Source organism: Pygocentrus nattereri, chromosome 22, assembly GCF_015220715.1.
Source record: "Pygocentrus nattereri isolate fPygNat1 chromosome 22, fPygNat1.pri, whole genome shotgun sequence".
In the NCBI taxonomy this organism is placed as follows: Eukaryota; Metazoa; Chordata; class Actinopteri; order Characiformes; family Serrasalmidae; genus Pygocentrus; species Pygocentrus nattereri.
In genome coordinates this window covers 9,766,784-9,787,935 of record NC_051232.1, presented here as the reverse complement: position 1 = coordinate 9,787,935, position 21,152 = coordinate 9,766,784, and the positions used below count along the sequence as shown (strand labels likewise).

Genomic DNA, 21,152 nt, shown 5'->3' with positions numbered 1-21,152 from the left:
ATTAAAAACACTTTTAGAAATGTTGACTCACTTGTTCATCTACAAGGATCAAAATGAAACTAGATTAGTTGTACAGTCACAGGGACGGTGAGATGATTTAGTCGCATTCCCCTTACCAAAGACCTCTAGAAGGTCTGCATATTCAGCTGGAAAGTCAGGGAGTGTGTCTGAATTGGGACTTACTATGAAAGTAGATCTGAGCGATCCGTGTTGCCAAAATTCCACCAGAATGTTTCCTTCCCGACCAGAGGAGACAAAACTCCAGATCATGTCTACACAAGCATTGCAGACGCATACAAGGCTGTCCCCCTCCCCCACCTGGGTCAGTCTGATCACATTTCATTATTTCTGCTCCCCAAGTATGTGCCACTCATCAGATTTGCAAAAACCAATATATTAAAATATCTATTGTTTTCATAATGTCACCTCTGTCAAGCATCAGAAAATCTTCCCTTATCAGAAATCTTGGATGAATGCTGAGGTTTGACTACTGCTGAAGGCATGTGATGCTGCTTTCAGATCTGGTAATGCTGGGGCTTTCAGCTCAGCGAGGCCAGACCTGAAGAATGGCATTAGGAAAGTCAAACATGCCTACAAACTAACTGTTGAGAAGCACTTCCACAACTCTGACCCCCACCGCATGTGGAAGGGCATCCATACTACAGACCTTCCCCACTGATCCCTCCAGCTAGCAAAGCCTCTCTCTCAGACAAGCTTTATCAATTCTATGCTTGATTTGACCAGGGCACTGCTGAACATAACATATGGGGTGGACTTTCTCACAACAGTACCCGCAGCGCCAGGGGATTTGCTGTCTCCGGTTTGGTTGAGACACGTCTAACTCGGGCTGCTTGGAAACAGATGGAGTTTCGTCCCAACGGAACAACCACATACTTTGCTTTCTCACTGCATCCTTTGGCGGCTGGTCTCTCTGTAATGTGGAGCAATGATGAGGCGGATGCATGTGCGGAGACAAGCAAGATTTATTCAGGGCAAATCCAGGGTCATACTCAAGACAGTCCAAGTTCAATGAACCAACACAGAGTACATTACATACAAAGACCAGCGACCGCACAGGGGAAAACAAAGGGCTTAAATACAAGGATAATGGCAGAAAACACAACACAGGTGGAAAACAGGTGGAAACAATCAGGGGCGGAGTCTGAAAACAAGGGGGCAGGACCAGGAGGTAAACACAACAAAGGCACATGGACAGGACTGGAAAGTGAACAAGAACAAGAGCACATGGATGACTGGAAGGGGCCAATCGTAACATATTGATTTGCAATAAATGTAAAGAAGTTTTTTTTCCTTTTCCTATATTTCTTTTTGAAAAAAAAATATATATATATTATATATATATATATATATATATATATATATATATATATATATATGTATGTGTGTGTGTGTGTGTGTGTGTGAGACAAGTAACTAGCAGTTAACAGGAACAAGGACACTTATGAAATTTTGTGGCTAGGAAGTGGTGTGAGAAAAACTGGTGAGAAAACAGTTTTCACAGACAGCTTTGTGCACATGGTTTATGTGCAACTGTCACAATAATGCACAATAACAGCATTTAGACACAATAAACTTTACATCAAAATATATTATAAATGTTTAAAATATATCTTCTGTTTTCAGAGTTCTAACAAACTACAAAATACATTAGTATGATCATGAGTACATGGCTGCTCAACATCTCAAAACCTTCTAAGGCAGAGGTGTTAATCGCAGCTCCTGGTAGGCCATGAATCTGAAGATACAAAAAGTCTGTGTGTGATGTCTCACATACTCACATACAGATACTCTCAACTCTCTATAAGCATTATAACTATGTTGGCTTTGATTTTGTCTGATATCATATTTGTGATTTAGGAAATTGACACCCAGTTTACCCACTGAACATTACCCACATGTTCAGTGTTACAATTTTATAATAGTGTTTACTAGCAATTGTAATTGAAAAGCTCCTCGTTGTAGAGATAAGTGCATGGCTGGAACAATGTTTTTGTGAGTTATTTGAACCAAACACTTCAAACCGTTTATGCTGTTTCTGTTCGATTTCACCAGCGATTTCAAATATGATTTGAAAATGTTAATGTGGCTTTTAGTTTCGGGTTTATGGAGCTCTTCCCCATTCTCTAGAAAGTTGCTATATAACTTACCAGGCAGGACAAAGCAAAAAGCAAATGTTATAGTTTGTTTTTGCATGTATAGAGCTGCAAACCCAACTCTCAACTCTCTGCATAAGAATATCCTCATGAGTGAAGACCAACCAAGAGGTTGAATTAAGCTGACAAACAAAAAAAAAAACTTTTGCGTCAAGAAGCTTCTCCACATGTACCATGTGACTAATGCATCTCAAACGTCATCAGCATCTCACATCTGTGGCCAGTGTCACTATCTAACACAGCGTTGTTAGTTTAAAGAAGACTGATTATTACCACAGTTAAGCACAGATACTCTGCTGTGACTTGCTACCAGTAGTAGGATTGACCTGATATACAGAGTCACTTTTACAGTTATTAAAGTTAATATCAGTCAGAGCAGAATGGAAATGATGGAGGATATTTATGCAAATTCAGGAATCCCTGCAAACAACAGAAGAAATTCAGACAACAGTGGACACTCATATGAAGACATTTATGCCAACGAGGATGACACAAAAACTCATCAGACGAGGAGCAACAGAAGAAACTTCGGTACAGTAACTGCAGAGAACATACACATTAAAAATAGTGAGGAAGTGGACAAAAGCTCTCACGCACCTACAGCAGATCCTCAGTACAGAAGTAAGTCTTTATTGGGGTTTTTCACTTGTTCATGTATTAACATGCAAAATAATGCTATTGGCCTACACATTAACCAACTTTAATCACCGACCAAATGGAATGATTTTTTTTGTCAAGCTTTCTTGTATCATAAATAAGTCTGATTTATATCTCAAAACATAACACATTACATCATAACTAGCAGGTTTAATTTGCATTGTGCTGTATCACACAGGAACAATCCAGTATAAGAGCTTCATTCTTTAGCTCACATGAAAACTTTGCGCAAGTAAATTGATATTGTAGGATTCATTGCTACTAAAAGAACCCCAGGCTAAGTGGTGTTTTATTAACTACATGTTGTTGGCCACAGCTACACCGTACATAAGCGGTTTTCTCTAACAGTTCACTTTTAGCCTATTTTCTCAAAGCTCTTGACTGACATTCAGTTCTTGCAACTCAAACGTATATCCCTCTGGAGGAACAGATAGATAGATAGATAGATAGATAGATAGCTAGATAGATAGATAGATAGATAGAAAACGGATGCTCTTGTATCTCCTCCCGGATGGAAGTAGGTTGAACAGTTTGTGGTTGGGGTGAGAGGGGTCCTTAATGATGCTGTGTGCTCTGCGCACACAGCGCTGGTGGTGAATGTCTTTGATGGCAGGGAGCTGCATGCCTGTGATGCGCTGAGCAGTCCTTACTATCCTCTGCAGGGATTTCCTCTCCGCCACAGTGGAGCTACTGTACCACACGGTCACACAGTTGGTCAGTATGCTCTCGATGGTGCATCTGTAAAAATTTGTGAGGATCTGAGGAGACAGCCGGTCTTGTTTTAGTCTCCTCAGGAAGTAAAGACGCTGCTGTGCCTTCTTGATGAGATGGGAGGTGTTGAAGGACCATGAAAGGTCTGCCGAGATGTGGATTCCCAGGAACCTAAAGCTGGACACACGTTCTACCTCTGCTCCGTTGATGTAGACAGGAGAGTGTGTGCAACCCTTGGTTTTCCGATAGTCCACAATAAGTTCTTTGAGTTCTTTGGTTTTGTCTGTGCTCAGGATGAGGTTGTTGGTGGTGCACCAGGAGGTCAGGTGCTGGATCTCCTCCCTGTAGGCCGATTCATCATTGTTCCTGATGTGGCCAACCACAGTGGTGTCGTCTGCAAACTTGATGAAGATGTTAGATGTGTGCAGAGGAACACAATCATGGGTGAACAGGGAGAAGAGCAGAGGGCTCAGCACACAGCCTTGCAGCACACCAGTGTTCAGGGTGATGGTGGTAGACATATGACTGCCCAATCTCACGGACTGGGGTCGGTCTGTCAGGAATTCCAAAACCCAGTTACACATGGGGGTGCTGATTCCCAGGTCGCTGAGCTTGGTGACCAGCCTAGTCGGGATAACCGTGTTAAAAGCAGAGCTGAGGTCGATGAACAGCATGCGGATGTAGGTGTTCCTTTCATCCAGATGGGTGAGGGCAGAGTGAAGAGCAGTGGAAATTGCATCCTCAGTCAACTTGTTTGCATGGTATGCAAACTGGGGGAGTCCAGGGATGGTGGAAGCACTGTCTTGGTGGCTGAGGACCAGTTTCTCAAAGCACTTCATCACAATGGGGGTGAGTGCGACTGGGCGGAAGTCATTAGGACATGCAGCAGATGAGCACTTTGGCACCGGTATGATGGTGGATATCTTCCAGCATGCAGGAACAGCAGCCTGGGCCAGTGATAGGTTGAAGATATCGGTGAAGACCTTGGCTAACCGTCCAACGCACGCTCTGAGGACACGTCCAGGAACGCCATCTGGACCAGCAGCTTTGCGTGCATGCACCCTGCTCAGTACAGACTGCACATTATCAGAGGAAAGTGTGAGGGGGCTTTCATTGTGGGGAAGACCACTCCATGTGCTGTGTTGGTCATTCCTCTGGTCGAAACAAGCATAGAACTGATTAAGCTCATCTGGGAGAGAGACACTGCTGGCTGGGGGGGTCAGGGATGGAGGCCTATAGCCGGTGATTGCCTGAATGCCCTTCCACATGCGCCGGGGGTCAGAGTTGTGGAAGTTCTCTTCAACAGACAGTTTGTAGGTGTGTTTGGCTTTCCTAATCCCTTTTTTCAGGTTTACCCTGGCTGAGCTGTAAGCCTCGGCATCACCAGATCTGAAAGCAGAATACTCACTTACAGCAGATGCAGTTGATGATTAAAGATACTGTATGTTTGATATCTTGTCTTTAGTTCACCCACATGGAAAAATATATGGACATATACTTTTATATATTTAAAATACATTTTAAATACATTGCAGTCCATGCTGAAATACACTCCAAACACTATGACATATTTAAAAATATATTTTAAAATGTTTTTATTTTAATACATGGGGAAATATATACATAGAATATATTTTACATATTTGTGAAATATATACAAATTATACATTTTGAACTTCGTACACCCTGATAGCACCAGTCTTTGGGTTTTATTTACATGGGTGTAAAAACCCTAACATTTCATGTCATGTTGGTGTATCATTTGAAAATTGATTTAACGTCTCATCTGACTAACTCAGCAGCAGCACTACAGCATAAGGCCTTTCACTCTATCACACAAGGACAACCTCTACTAATCCATAAGCTTTATCCTTTTTGTTTAACATCTGAATAATTATTTCACACACTGAAAAACTTGTACATGCTTGTATCTGCTTTCAGGAACGAGCACTGCAGACAGAAGATGGTACAGACTGGCTGCAGTGTGTCTGGGGCTGCTGTGTGTTCTCCTGCTGGCTGCTATCGCAGTGCTGTGGATCAATTTCACTGCAGAGAGAGACCAGTTACAGACCAGTAACACCAACCTGACTATAGAGAGAGACCAGTTACAGACCAGCTACACCAGCCTGGCTATAGAGAGAGACCAGTTACAGTCAAGTTATATCAGTGTAAAAAATAAAATGGAGAAACTCTCTTCTTTTGGTAAGCTGAAACTTTTAAGCTTAATAGTTCAGTTAAAACTATGGATTAGTTAAAATACATCACAACACTCCTAACATTTTCAGGTACAGGGTACTCGATACAAGTCTGAAAAGCCAGTAGAGTTCCTGAACATTGTAAAAACTTTCTTTGTAAAATAAAGATACCATATAATATAATCACAAAAATGATTCATTACAAAGCATTTTCACATAATGCATTCCCTACTAGCAAACATCACCTGAACATCACACTGATCAGGCATGACATTATGACCACCTCCTCGTTTCTACACTCACTGTCCATTTTATCAGCTCCACTTACTGTATAGCTGCACTTTGTAGTTCTACAGTTACAGACTGTAGTCCATCTGTTTCTCTGATACTCTGTTACCCTGTTCTTCAGTGGTCAGGACTCCCATGGACCCTCACAGAGCAGGTACTATTAGGGTGGTGGATCATTCTCAGCACTACAGTAACACTGATGTGGTGGTGGTGTATTAGTGTCTTGTGCTGGTACGTTTTAGCAGATTCCAAGTAGGGATCAGTGACTAAGTGCAGTGTAGAACAGCAGAGAGTACAGTTACAAATTATGTGTACATGACGTAAAACACCTGAAACTATATTAATTATAAACTACAATAGAATGTGATTTTGCTTGAATACTGTACAAACTCAAACCTTCATTGTGGCCAAAAACACAACATTTTGCTTCATAATGTCTTTTTCCCTTGAAATGTACTGCCAGCTTTACTGTGTTGCCTGGTGGTGCAAATGTAACCATTTAAGCATTTGCCATATGATCAAGAGAGCACACATTCTTAAAATCAAAAAAGTCATTAATTATTGGGAAAATTATTGGTCATATTATTACAGATAAACTGCCGGTCGTCACTATTCTGAGCAATATTTATAGCTGAGCAATATCTGAGTGTAAGGTAGAGTCATGGAAAGTGAAAACACACTAGCTTGGCAGTAATAATAATAATAATACAATTATGCAAAAGTTGAACTTCTTTGTGTTCTGAACATTTTAATGCAGAATTACCTTAACATATTAGAAAACACTGTAACAGTAACTGAATATAAAGGCCATGTACACAGTGAAGGTTTGGTATTAAATAATGAAATGACATATGGATGGCATACAGTTACAGTTATCACAAACTGACTAACAAAACAATTAACAAAAATATAAAAGTTGTTGTTAAAAAAATCCCACATTTTATTTTCTGTTAGTACATGCTGTGCTAAGTTAGGGAGATGACTGGCTAATAAAATGGAAGGAGCTACACTTTCCAGGACAGCAGAGCCCCAGGGCCAGGATTATACATTTACAATTCAGTTATTCAAATGACAAAATGATAAAAAAAAAATACAGTCCCTAATTTCAAGTTATCAAGTTAATTAGCCAAAGTCGCAATGGGTAACTACAACCCCATTTCCAAAAAAGTTGGGACACAAATGTAAGTAAACACAAAATGCAGTGATGTACAAATCATTTAAACCCTACATTTAATTGACAATTGAACAAGGGCAACATATCAAATGTTGAAACTGAGAAATTTTGAATTTGATCCCAACAACACTTTCCAAAAAAGTTGGGACGGGGGTAACAAAAGGCTGGTAAAGTTGTGTAATGCTAAAAAAACACCTGGTGGTTAATTGACAACAGATCAGTATCATGATTGGTTATAAAAAGCATCCCAGAGAGGCGGAGTCTCTCAGAAGTAAACATGAGAAGGGGTTCACCATTCTGTTAAAGACTGGATGGGGAGAAACAACAAAGAACAAAGCAAACAACTTTTGCTTTGCATCATCTCTAAATGCAAGTGACAAGACCAAAAACCAGTATTGCCTGGATCTTGGGCCATGCATGAGGGCCATGATCTTTTGGCCCTGCATAAAAAAACAGACGTGATTCTCCAGTGGAAATCACTGCATGGGCTCAGAAACACCTATCAAGTGACTGCAATACTATAGCAACGACAATGGATACCTTAGCAACCACTTAGCAACCTTAAATACTATTACAACCTCTTAGCAACCACCTAATATCTGTCTAAAATACCATAGCAACCATCTAGCATCTTAACAATACCACAGATCTGCTTATGCAACATAATCACTGCTTATGTAGTATAATCACTCTGCATGTTATCCAGGAAAAGCTCTGTTGTGTCTGATTTTGCACGTCTATTATGTTTTTAATAGTTCACATTTAAAACTATATGTTTGTGATGCCAAAGAACTGAGAGTGCATGCGCAGTTTCCCAAAGTCATCGTACAAAGTCAATATTAAATCTATTCATCAAACTGAAATCAGCTCCAGAGGGTGAGATGAAAACAGGAAGAATAGTCGGGGAAAGAAATAAGAAAATTGGGAACAAACGAGAGCTCAGCAAAACAATACCTCACACTGATTACTAGAAACTGATTCAGGTGAGTGAGAGGGACACAGTCAGGGATCAGGAGTCCCGAGCGCTGATAGGAGGAGACAGTGGTAAATTGTCCTGTAAAAGAGGCCATAAGAGGAAAAAATCCCAAATCATTACTGCAACAAAACCAGTACAACATTAGAAAAACAGGATTACAATGAAGTCCAATAAGATAAGATAATCCTTTATTAGTCCCACAGTGGGGAAATTCACAGTATTACAGCAGCAGCAGAGTAACAGGAGTAAGGCACTCAGTAATAGAAATGGGAAACGTATAAACCTTTATACGTTATACGTTATACGTCTATAAACTAAATCAACTTTATAAATAATAAAAATTAAAGCTAAATCTCTAGACTATTTACAACAAAATAAGGATAGTAATAAAATAAAATAAAATAAAAAAAGAGTTGCATAGAAATCTGTATTGAATATTGCACAATGAAAAATGTTCGCATTCTGAATGTAAGTGTATATTGTATTGTGTGTGTGGTCTACTGGGAGCAGTGCTGGTTGAACAGTCTCACAGCAGCAGGAAGGAAGGACCTGCGATAGCGCTCCTTCACACACTTGGGGTGAAGGAACCGGTCACTAAAGGAACTGCCCAGTGCTACCAGAGTCTCACGCATGGGGTGGGAGTCGTTCTCCAGCATGAATGCTAGCTTGTTCAGGATCCTCCTTTCTCCCACCGCCTGCACTGGGTCTAGAGGAGTCCCTAGGACCGAGCCGGCCCTCCGGATCAGTTTGTCCAGTTTCTTCCTGTCTGCAGTGGAGATGCTGCCGCCCCAGCAGACCACTCCATAGAAAATGGCTGATGCCACCACTGTGTCGAAAAAGGTCCTGAGGAGTGGCCCCTGCACTCCAAATGACCTCAGTCTCCTGAGCAGGTAGAGTCTGCTCTGTCCCTTCCTGTAAAGTGCAGCTGTGTTGTCTGACCAGTCCAGTTTACAGTTAAGGTGCACACCCAAGTACTTATAAGAGTCCACTCTTTCAATGTCCGTTCCCTGGATGTTCACTGCTGGAGGGGGATGTGTGCGCCTGCGGAAATCCACCACCAGTTCTTTGGTCTTCCCTGCATTGATCTGTAGGTGATTCCGCAGACACCAGTCCACAAAGTCCTGAATCAGTTCTCTGTACTCTCTTTCGTCCTCATTTGTGATGCGGCCGACGATCGCTGAGTCATCAGAGAACTTCTGTAGGTGGCAGTTTGGTGAGTTGTACATGAAGTCTGCAGTGTACAGGGTGAAGAGGAACGGTGCTAACACCGTCCCCTGTGGGGCCCCTGTGTTACAGACCACCATGTTGGACACACAGTCCCTTGTCCTCACATACTGTGGATGGTTGGTGAGGTAGTCCAGGATCCAGTGTGTTAGGTGATGGCCCACCCCTGCCTGTTCCAGCTTGTCCTTCAGGAGCCCAGGCTGTATGGTGTTGAAAGCACTGGAGAAATCAAAGAACATGATTCCCACAGTGCAGGTAGATGATGGCATCATCCACCCCGATGCCAGGTTGGTAGGCAAACTGAAGTGGGTCCATAGATGAGCTCACCATAGGGCGGAGTTGTCTAAGGACCAGCCTCTCCAGTGTCTTCATCAGGTGTGACGTCAGTGCCACCGGCCTGTAGCTGCTGAGGTCTTTTGGGTGCTGTGTTTTTGGCAATGGCACCACACAAGATGTTTTCCACAGTTGTGGTACTCTCCCCAGCTTCAGGCTTGTGTTAAAAATGTGCTCCACTATCCCGCACAGCTGATCTGCACAGGACTTGAGGAGCCTGGCACTGATGCCATCCGGCCCTGTAGCCTTCCTCACCTTGATCTTCCTGAGCTCATTTCTCACCTGGGCCATTGTGAAGGTCAGACTGGAGCAGGGGGGGTGCTGGGTGTTGAAATGTGTGAACGGGGTGTTACGACAACCAGCAGAAGAACCAGTGGGGGTGGGTGTGAGCTGAAAGTTGTTGTGCTGGGGGTGGTTGTGAGAGAGGGGGTAGAGCAGCATGCTGGAAGTGCCAGACAGGAGGGTTTCAGCAGAGATGTCTGTGTAGTGGGAGGGGTGGGTGAGTGATCAAACCTGTTGAAAAACAGATTGAGATCGTTATAATATACTATAACTGTATATATACTATAACTGATGATCCTCCTGCAGAACCTATTTATTTCCTGACCAAAGTGTGGAAGTGACACCAGAGGTTGTTTAAGCTCTTATGCGGTGGGGTATATTTTGGTTTGTTCAAATTTACATGACCAAATCAAATGCTCAAATTATTGAAAAAATGAAAAAAAAACTGCAGTTGTTTATTTTATTTATTTATTTAATTCTAAAACTCCCGTTAAATTAACAGAAAGTGTGTTTTATGATCACACATATTAGTAAATGCTTACAGTTTACTTCTGAAAGCCAATAATCTTAGACGATCTTTGTATTATTTTATAAAAATTATTTTTACTGAGTCTGAAGAGACGCAATCTGTTTATAGTTTATAGCCCAGGTTTATGAAAAAATGGGTCGGCTTTCAGTAGAAACAAAACATGTTCAGCTTCTTCTATTGTAAGGGCTTAAAGTTACATCACCCGTCTATTTGACTGGAAAAAAGACGGTTACAGCTCTCATACAACACAAACCTTTTGAATAGAGCTTATGAAATATGGAAGTTATGAAGAATATGACGAAGTGTGTTTTGGAACCACCGGTGGTTCCAAGGAGCATAAGCAGCTACTCCATTGATTAAAGCAGTTAACTTTAGCTAGTATTGTATAGTATATAAGCTATTGTATTTTCTTTTAAGCCAGATGCGGTGAACTTTACCAATATAGAATGAGTATCAATACTTTGATCTGAGTGTCTGAGTGTGTGTACATGTGTGTTCTGTGTGTTTTATTTATAGCGAAGGCCGTGCAGGAGGGTTGGAAGTTTTTCAGCACCAGTGTTTATTTCATCTCTACTGCACAGAAGAGCTGGAGTGAGAGCGGACAGGACTGCAGAAGAAGAGGAGCAGACCTGGTGATCATAAACAGCAGAGAAGAACACGTGAGTGCGAGAGAGAGAGAGAGAGAGAGAGAGAGTAGAAAAGGAAACTTTCTTCAGCTCATTCTTGTCTCAATTGCAGGAGTTCATCTTTAACACTCTGTGCAGCAGTCGAGCTTGGATTGGTCTGAACGACAGAGAAAGGGAGGGAGTCTGGAAATGGGTGGACGGATCAGCACTGACCACCACTGGGTAACAGACCACTGAGCTGAACTCTGTTGATGGTGTAGTTAATGGCCGTCACTCCTCACTGCTCTGATAAAAACAGTGGGTTCTCTGATTCTCTCTTTCAGGTTCTGGGGACATAGTGAACCCAATGGTAACTCAGTAGAGAACTGTGTCGTAATTGGCGAGGGGTCTGATCCTCTGAAGAACTGGGCTGATTATCCCTGTAATTCCCAGTTTGTTTGGATTTGTGAGAAAAGTATTTTTAACTGAGGCGTGTTAGAATAAATGACAACAAATATCAGTGAATATCAGCAGTTTGTTTGGATCTGTAAGGGAATATTTATCTGAATGGTCACCAGGATGTAAGTGAATAACAGCTCATTTGTATTTAATTCATAACTCACTCTTTTATTTACATTTTACCTTTTTGCTTATTATTTTGTAAGGTAGAAGAGAAACAGGATAGGAAAGTCGGAGATTGAAAGTGCTGCAAACTCCTAGAATAGAATATTTAATCATTTAAAAATTCTACAATTGTGTTAGTTTAAAGATGATGACATGTTTATAAGATCCTTCAAATAGCTTTAAAAGATCAAGCTTTAATGTTACTGACAGTTCAGTCTGTCCTGGATTTTGGAGTCGGTCATACTGAAACCATTAGCCTCAAAATGATATGGGGGGGGGGTTCAACCAACTTCTAAGACTGAACTGTGGAGGTGTGGAAAAATGTCCTTGCAGACTGAAAGTGAGTCTCCTGAACGGAATGGAAGTTGTATTAAAGGAAAAGGTGGATACATTAAATACTGAATATTTTGCTATTACATTTAGTTGTGGAGGTTTCTGGGTAGTTTTCTCTTTAATGTTTGTTTTCAGACTTGATTTACTTTTAAAAGTATGAAAATGCATGAAACAAACATCTTTTTGTACATTTTACAGTTTTTTAATCAGAATAACTTCACTGCATAAAGTTCATGTGAATGCTAAACATGCAGCTGTGTGATAAATTGTCCATGTCCAATACAATTAATAAAGCTAAGAGCTCATCTAACATACATGGCAATAAATCATGAATGTGTTAGTGGCAATGTTTTCATTTTAAAATTCCTGATATTTTGTGGTGTTCAGTTGTCCAGTCATCACCATCATGTATCATTTTGAAACAAAGTCATTCAGATGAATAAAACATTCATCAGATGAAACAGCACATTAATATGTTTGGTTTCAGCGGCTCATTTTAACAAAAGCGGACCGTCCTGTACGTGCAGTTCTATTCATTTAATAATATGATAATAAAGTCTTGACCAAATACCTTGGAATGACAAACATGCGAGAACACAAGCACACAACATGCTGATCCCATTGGTTTTATGGCTTGTATCCCATTTGCCCAAGCCAATAAAAGGCCCCTGTGGCCAGTAATAAGAAAATATCTATAAATATCATATATTGAAAGGATGTGCCAAATGGAATCAGTTAAAGCAAGATCTGATACTTGACAGAGGATGCCTTTTTGCTAATCCAAGTGTAAAATGTCAGCTGTGTGTAAAAAGAAAAAAAAGAAGAAAAAAAAAAGCATCTTCCCGTCGGTTATGATCCGTGAACTGCTTACTTTCATATTCATATAAGTCATCAAAGGTAAGATATAAATGGGGAAAAAAGCACTTTCCACACCTGCTTTAGGAAATCTGAATGAAGCAATATGCCAGGATATATAAACCAGGACAGGATTATGTAATGTACCAGCTTGTATTAGAGGAGAAATTAACCCTGTCTACCAAGAAACTGCATCTCTGTAACATAAAATGAAAATAACTCAGTGATGATTACTGAAAAATAAGGGAAGGTGTTTGCATGGCACTCTCTAAAGACTGAAAATGCTTTGACCGATTCAGATTCTCTGGGTTTCAGGTACTGGATGGATGGAGAACCAAATAACCAAGGGAATGAAGATTGCGGTGAGATTCTGGGTCCTGTAGAAATGAAGGTCTGGAATGACAGACTGTGCTCTTACAGGCAAAGATGGATCTGTGAAAAAAGAGTGTTTTAATGATACATTGATATTATTAGAAAGCAGGCAGAATATTTTGAGCAGTTAAACCATCTTTATTGCTTCTGTTGTTGTACATTTATTCTAGGAATGAACTCCATGGTCTTTTACTTTGGGCTTCCCATGTACAGAGACTGTCTGTGCTACCATATCAACATTGTAACAGTAGGTGAAGTAGGGTTAAAACTGTTTAATGTGAAATTCTGCAGGTACTGTCAGGTAAAATCATTGTTATAACATTCAGATCTCTAAGAAATAATGTACTCATGAGTCTGTTGCTCACAGAATGAACAGTGAGACTCAGTCCTCTGAGTCTGATGTTCTCTGGTTACAGAATCTACTGGTTGCTAAACTAAACTTCACCTTTAGAACCTTTAGTCTGATGCAAGTTGCATATTACAGAAATTAGAAATGGGAAGACGGCACAGCACTGACCACTGGGTAGGAAGCAGATTTAGTGGCTAACTGATTAAACCCACCTTCTCAAGTACTAACTGTACCTTCTAGCTGATAAATAAAGGCATGCTAACAGTGAGCACTGATCAGACACTGATTCTGATTCTCTGGCTTTCAGGTTCTGGGGTGAAGGAGAACCAAATGATGATAAGAATAATGAGGACTGTGTTGAGATTTCTGAATATAAGAAGGGCTGGAATGACATGCCATGTTCTATCCAAGAGCAGTGGATCTGTGAGAAAAGCATTTAGTGGTAAAGTGATACTGACTAATAAAATGGTCTTGGAGATCTACTTTGATATGGACTGTAGTTCCAACCACAGTCTGTCACACCTGCTCCCACTAATGGACTTCTTCAGAATTCTCTGACCGACTAGATCAGATGCAGTAATGTTGGGTAACGGGTGCAGCAACAGACGTAGGTTAGAACTAAACTCTGCAGGAAAGTAGATCTTCAGGAGGAGAGCTGTGATCACTGATTTACATTTACAGCATTTAGCAGATCCAGAATGACCTAAAAAGTGCTTTGCTGTCCACTCAGATGATGTATATTAGCTTTAATACGTTAAGAGTCTAAACACACAGTCACTGTTTCTTAGTGTCTATAATTGAGTCCTCAGTATGAAATTGGAGCCCTCGTGTCCAGATACTGTTGTGCTAAAGAGGAGGGTCACATGACTGCAGTAACATTTGAGAAGTCTGAGATCCATCAGGGGTCAGTAGGTCAGTTCTGACCATGTGATCCTCTATTGCAGTTAAACCTCCTGAATTTATGATCCAGCATATCGTCGCTGTGGCACAAAAACTTTGAGTTGTACTTCAGATGACAGAGGCACAATGGGTTAGTCTGCCCTCTGGTGGTAATGTTCAGTCTGTTGTACTTTTCTATGATCTATAGTTCATAATGTCACGATTTTAACAACTTTAATTATTTTTAACCACATCTTTCATAGAAATCAGATAATTTTACACAGTTTCAATGTTGCTTCTTTTTGCTTTTTATTATAAACATTTGCATAAATTTCCTTCAGAATGTTTGTGTGCAAAGAATTCAAGTAGAGATATGATTATGATCAAAATACAATGAGCAATAAATCATGACCCATCATTTTTACTATAGAAATGTTTCTCTGTTGATGCCAATAATGCAAACCACCAGGAGCCAATAGACACTTTTAATGGGGTCTATGATTTTTTTTAAGTAGGGAGGTATGATAAATGTGACTCTCTTGCCATGTTATGGATGAAAAATGGGTTAAGTGTTGATGTCGCTAAGCTGCAGCAGCCAAAAGTTACCTTGCCACTGGGCTGCTTCTGCCATAGACCACAGTCGCTGTGTGTCATTTTGTAGACCTCATTATGCCCATATTAGGAACTCCGGGTCGCCTCTGTCTTACTCTGTGTTAAATAAAAATATTCTGAATCTGATTCGTTTTGTCCTGTGTACATTTTTCTCCCGACTACCACTGGAACCTCTGAATTACGAGGTTGTAAAGAGCTATATTACTAATATTGCTACATGAGAGCTGAAGCTACTGTGCATCAATTTGACGTCACTAAGCTACATGACACTAAGGCCGGCTGATCTGGTGCTCAGACGTGTTGTGCTATCTTATCTAAATGTTCTCCATGTTGCTGTATAATTTACTAGGCAGGTCAAATAATAAAGGAAAACTAATATGAACTGAATCCAATATGCACAGGGCTACAAACTCAACAATGAAACTCATAAGAACATAATTATATAAGAATATAAGTGAGGACATTGCCAGGAGTTGAATTTTGGAAAACAAACTAAAGGAAAACATTTACATCAAGTTGCTTTCACACTTGTACCATGTGACTCACACATCTCAAAGACCATCACAGTCTCATATATGTGGTCAGCCTCACTATCTAACACAATCTCCTTAATTTAGACCATTAACACTTACAGATGAGCACAGAGACTCTGCAGTGACTTGCTAACGAGTAGCACAAGCAAATTCATCAGTTCTAACTTATTAGACTTATTAGTTCTGCTCCAGTCTGTCAGAGCAGAATGGAAAAGATTCAGGATATTTATGCAAATTCAGGATTTACTGCAGACAACAGAAGAAATTCAGACAGCAGTGGATGTTTATATGAAGACATGTATGCCAAGAAGGATGAAGAAAGACATAAAACCAACAACAAATGAACCTCCAGAACCGCATGCATTATAAATGCTGAGCAAGTGGGCAAAACCTCTCGCTCACATGCAGCAGACCCTCAGTTCAGAGGTAAGTTTATCTTCTTTTACAAATAGCTAATCAGCCAATCACATGGCCACAACTCAGTGCATTTAGGCATGTAGAGGTGGTCAAGACAACTTGCTGAAGTGCAGACCGAGCATCAGTGGTTGTTGGTGCCAGACGGGCTGGTCTGAGTACTTCAGAAACTGCTGATCTACTGGGATTTTCACGCACAACCATCTCTAGGGTTTACAGAGAACGGTCTGAAAAAGAGAAGATATCCAGTGAGCGGCAGTTGTGTGGACGAAAATGCCTTGTTGACATGAGAGGTCAGAGGAGAATGGGTAGACTGGTTTGAGATGATAGAAAGACAACAGGAACTCAAATAACCAACCAAAATCTCTGAGGAACGTTTCCAACACCTTGTTGAAAGTGTGCCACGAAGATTTAAGGCAGTTCTGAAGGCAAAAGGGGGTCCAACCTTTTACTAGCAATAATAAATACCTATTTCCTAATACCTAATACCTAATAAAGTGGCCGGTGAGTGTATATTCAGTGCCCTCCACAACTTCTGGCACCCGGTAATATATGTGTGCCACACATGTGCTCCCTTTATTTAATACTTTGTGCGGCCTGCCTGTGCAACAATAACAGCTCTGAATCTTCTCCTATAATGCTTAAGAGGTTTTAAAGGAGTTTAGTTCAGGGGACTGGGCCATGGCAAAACCCTGATACCGTGGGTTTTTGTGTCGATTTTGAGTTGTGCTTTGGATCATTGTCCTGAGCCCACAGTGAAATAGCCCTAAACTGCCCCTCTTCCAACTTTGGTTGGAATGTATTGTAGGCCTAAATGGCAGGAATAGATGTTAGCGTAGTTATAAAACATGAAATATCTTGTGTGTAGTGAAATACAAGCCAACAAAAACTTTAGAAACTTTTTTTTATTTGCATTTTTCATACTGTCCCAACTTTTTCTTATTTTGGATTGTAGGGAGCTCAATAACTTCAACTTTCAAGGTGAAGGTAGGGCTACATCAGGGATCAGCTTTGAGCCCCTTGTTTGCAATGGTGATGGACAGGTTGACAGATGAGGTCAGGCAGGAGGCTCCATGGACCATGATGTTTGCAGATGACATTGTAATCTGTGGTGAGAGTAGAGAGCAGGTGGTTTGCACTGGAGAGGTGGAGGTTTGCACTGGAGAGGAGAGGAATGAAGGTCAGTAGAGACAAGACGGAATACATGTGTGTGAATGAGAGGGAGGCAGGTGGAAAGGTGAAGATGCAAGGAGTAGAGGTCGTAAAGGTGGATGACTTCAAATATCTTGGGTCAACCATCCAGAGCAATGGACAGTGTAGAAAAGAGGTGAAGAAGAGGATGGAGTGGGTGGAGACGGGTGTCAGGGCTGATGTGTGACAGAAGGATAGCAGCAAGAGTGAAAGGGAAGGTTTACAAGACAGTAGTGCGTCCTGCTATAATGTATGGTTTGGAGACTGTGGCTCTGTCTAAAAGACAGGAGGCTGAGCTGGAGGTGGTGGAGATGAAGATGTTGAGATTTTCGTTGGGAGTGACAAGGCTGGACAAGATTAGAAATGAGCAGATCAGAGGGACAGTGAAGGTGGAGCAGTTTGGAGATAAAGCCAGAGAGGCCAGGTTGAGATGGTTTGGACATGTGTTGAGGAGGAATAGTGGATATATTGGGCAAAGAATGTTGGAGATGGAGCTGCCGGGTAGAAGGAGAAGAGCTAGACCTCAGAGAAGGTTTATGGATGTAGTGAAGGTGGACAAGGACATGGTTGGTGTGAAAGTAGAGGAGGCAATGGATAGGGCAAGATGGAGACAGATGATCTGCTGTGGTGACCCCTAAAGGGAGCACCCGAAAGAAGAAGAAGGGAGCTCAATAACTGTGCTGAATGGTTTACTATTGAACCATCTTAACCACAGTGGAGTAGAACATCCAATAATGACTGTGTGGGGACATTAACAAAAGGGTGAAATACGGCTCCAAAACTATAGGAACAGCACAAATCATGTGACTAACACACCTCAGACACCCTCACAGTCTCACATCTCTGGCTGATATCATTATCTACCACAATCTTCTTTATTTAGAACAGGTGGTTTACTATCACGGTTCAGCACAGGAACTGCAGCAGCTTTAAACTGGCATGCAGCTCACGCAGAGTCACATTTACAGTTTTCAGAGTCGTTACAGTTAATATCAGTCAGAGCAGCTTGAAAATGAGGGAGGATCAGTATGAAAATTCAGGAGTTACTGTAGACAACAGAAGAAATTTAGATAGCGGTGGGCATTTATATGAAGACCTTAAAGGGAACAATGCCAGAGGAACGCAGAAGACCAGGAGGAACAAAAGGAACTCAGCTGCAGTAACTGCTGAGAAAATACACATTAAAATGCTGAGAAAGACGACAAAACCTCTCACAGTTTAAATCTTTACTGGATTTTTCACTTCACCCTGTTTCACCATGACAAATAGTGCTTATAAGCCCACATTAAAATGTCTTGTTAACCAGCTTTAATGAGTAACCAATAGAATTCTCATTTTTATTGAAGATTTCTCGTACTGAGGGATCTTAATGTGATTAATATGACGGTGTATCTTGCACTGTACTGTATCACACAGAGGTGATCCAGTATAGAGCAGTTTGCTCTCTAGAACACTTAGAAACACCAAAGCAAATATGAGTTTGAGACCCTGAAACACACGTCAGTTCACTCAATCCCAGAAAGCCAGTGCAGTAAACAAATGTGGACTTTAAGTTAAGAAACATAACATCAGTGAAAAGAGGCCGTTACTAAATAAATAGCGTCTCTTTATGAAAACACTGAAAGAAGTAAAGTGTAACTATTGAAGGGGAGTTTCATAATTTAAAAAAAAAACTGATGGACTTCCACTTTAAATATTTAGCAAACAAAAATAAACCAGACAGAAAGAGGGCTGAAAACTCATCACCATATATAGTCATGGTTTCATCTCACATGAGCAGACTAAGGAAATCTGCATGAATGGAAGTGGCTCTGAACAACCACAAGAGGGAGCTATTCAGCTGATAACTGATGGCAATCTGAGGCTTTGAAAGCAGAAGTGTATGACGTGAGAATGGGAGCCTCTCTCAGTGTGGCTCACTCACTGTAGCTCCCTGACACACTAATGGACCAGCTAATGGCATTTAGGCTCTATGATAATCAGACATCAGTATAAAGTTTTATAAAAGTGATTTCTTGCCTTTTCAAGTTACGCTGGTTGTGTTATAATATTATAATACATTTTTAAAACTTTAACTCATTCATGTCCAGAAACTGAACTATCTTGTATCACTTTGTAAAGTTATAGTCAGGATGAACATTTAACTGTGCATTCACTTCCATGCTAATCAAATTTGGATTTTCTGCTGTTTTGATAATATCATAATATAATCTGTCATATAATAATAAAGCCTGAATTTAATATGATAAATGATGAAAACTCACTTTTTTATCCATGTGGTTTGATCAATGGGAAGACTGCACTCATTTCTTTAGCTTTGTGCTCTGAGAACAAAAGGAAGTTTCATACATGGACATTAAAATGTTGATTTAAACAAATCATCTTCACATGACCAAACACAGCACAGTTGAAGGGAGTCTGCATGGAGGAGTGGGCAAAAATTCCTAGATGTATACTTACTGTTTCAACAGAAAAATGACATCCGTTGGTTTTTTAGACTAAAAATGACGACAAAGTGAAATTTTGTATGTCAAAAAAAATCATTAGGTGGATTTACTTCTTTACATGACTGTAACTAATAATTACAACTAGAAAGCAAGCTGTGTAGACATGATGCAGTGCTGAGGTGTTACTTAGTAATCTACAAACTGGTGACCTACCAAGCTAACAGCATTATGCTGTCTTAGAAAGAAGAATAACGTATCAAGCACCTGCGCCTGACTTCCACTGCCCCCTGCAAGCCCCTCAGAGAGGCTCGCTTTGTTGCTTCTTCCATTCAAGATCTGTTCTGTTCAGTAATATTGTACCAGCTCCTAAAGACTCAGGTCTTTATCATGTTACACATGTTAGACATACACAGAAATAACAGAGATATGAATACCTCTTTTCTTTTTTATTATTCAAATCATATCTGAGCAGAAGTTTAATTCATATTTCATGTTTAAACAAAGACACAAGACATTATGTGTGTACACTGTTTCTACTCACTGGTACTGTTTTCAGGATTCTACAGACTGGCTGCAGTGTGTCTTGGGCTGCTGTGTGTTCTCCTGCTGGCTGGCATCGCAGTGCTGTGGGTCAAGTTCAACAAACTGACTGCAGAGAGAGACCAGCTACAAACCAGCTACACCAACCTGACTGCAGAGAGAGACCAGTTACAGACCAGTTACACCAAACTGGCAGCAGAGAGAGACCAGTTACAGACCAGCTACGCCTCGGTGACGCGTCAGCTTCAGAATCAGAAAGACTGTCTTCAGAAATTCTCTAATTTGGGTGAGCAGATCATCTCTAAAGTTTAAGATGGGCAAATCTTTTTTGAGTAACTAAGTAAATTCAAAATGTTAAGCAAACAATTTGTGTTATTACCACATTTAAATCATTGTGATCTGTGTCAATACAGTAAGGTGCAAAAGTCAGAAAACACCTTTTCATTTGAGTTCTAGTCAAAATGGCCATTAAGAACAAGCATCAAAGCACCATGAGGGGTATAAAAGTGTTTACATCATTGTGCATTATTTCAAACTCAAACATAATCAAAAGTCACCATAAACAGGGGGCATCATTTCCAAACCACCATTAAATAAATGTCAGACCATCTGCTCATCTGACACTTTTAAAGCTGAATGGATCAGTCAAGGACTTTGGATTAGTTAACATACATTACAACACTACTTACATTTTCATTCTCAGCCTCAAGGTACTTGATCCATGTCTGAAGAGCCAAAGTTCCTGAACACTGTAAAAACTCTTTTTTAAATAAAGATGCCATAAAATATTTATCAGTGTAATCAGAATCTATTGGTTCCCTGACTAAAGTGTGGGAGTGACATCAGAGGTTGTTT

At 40.5% G+C, this 21,152-nt stretch overlaps 1 pseudogene; it reads left to right on the top strand.

The window, feature by feature from the left end:
• Positions 1-21,152, top strand: part of LOC108411546 — a 43,878-nt pseudogene that overhangs the window by 21,225 nt on the left and 1,501 nt on the right.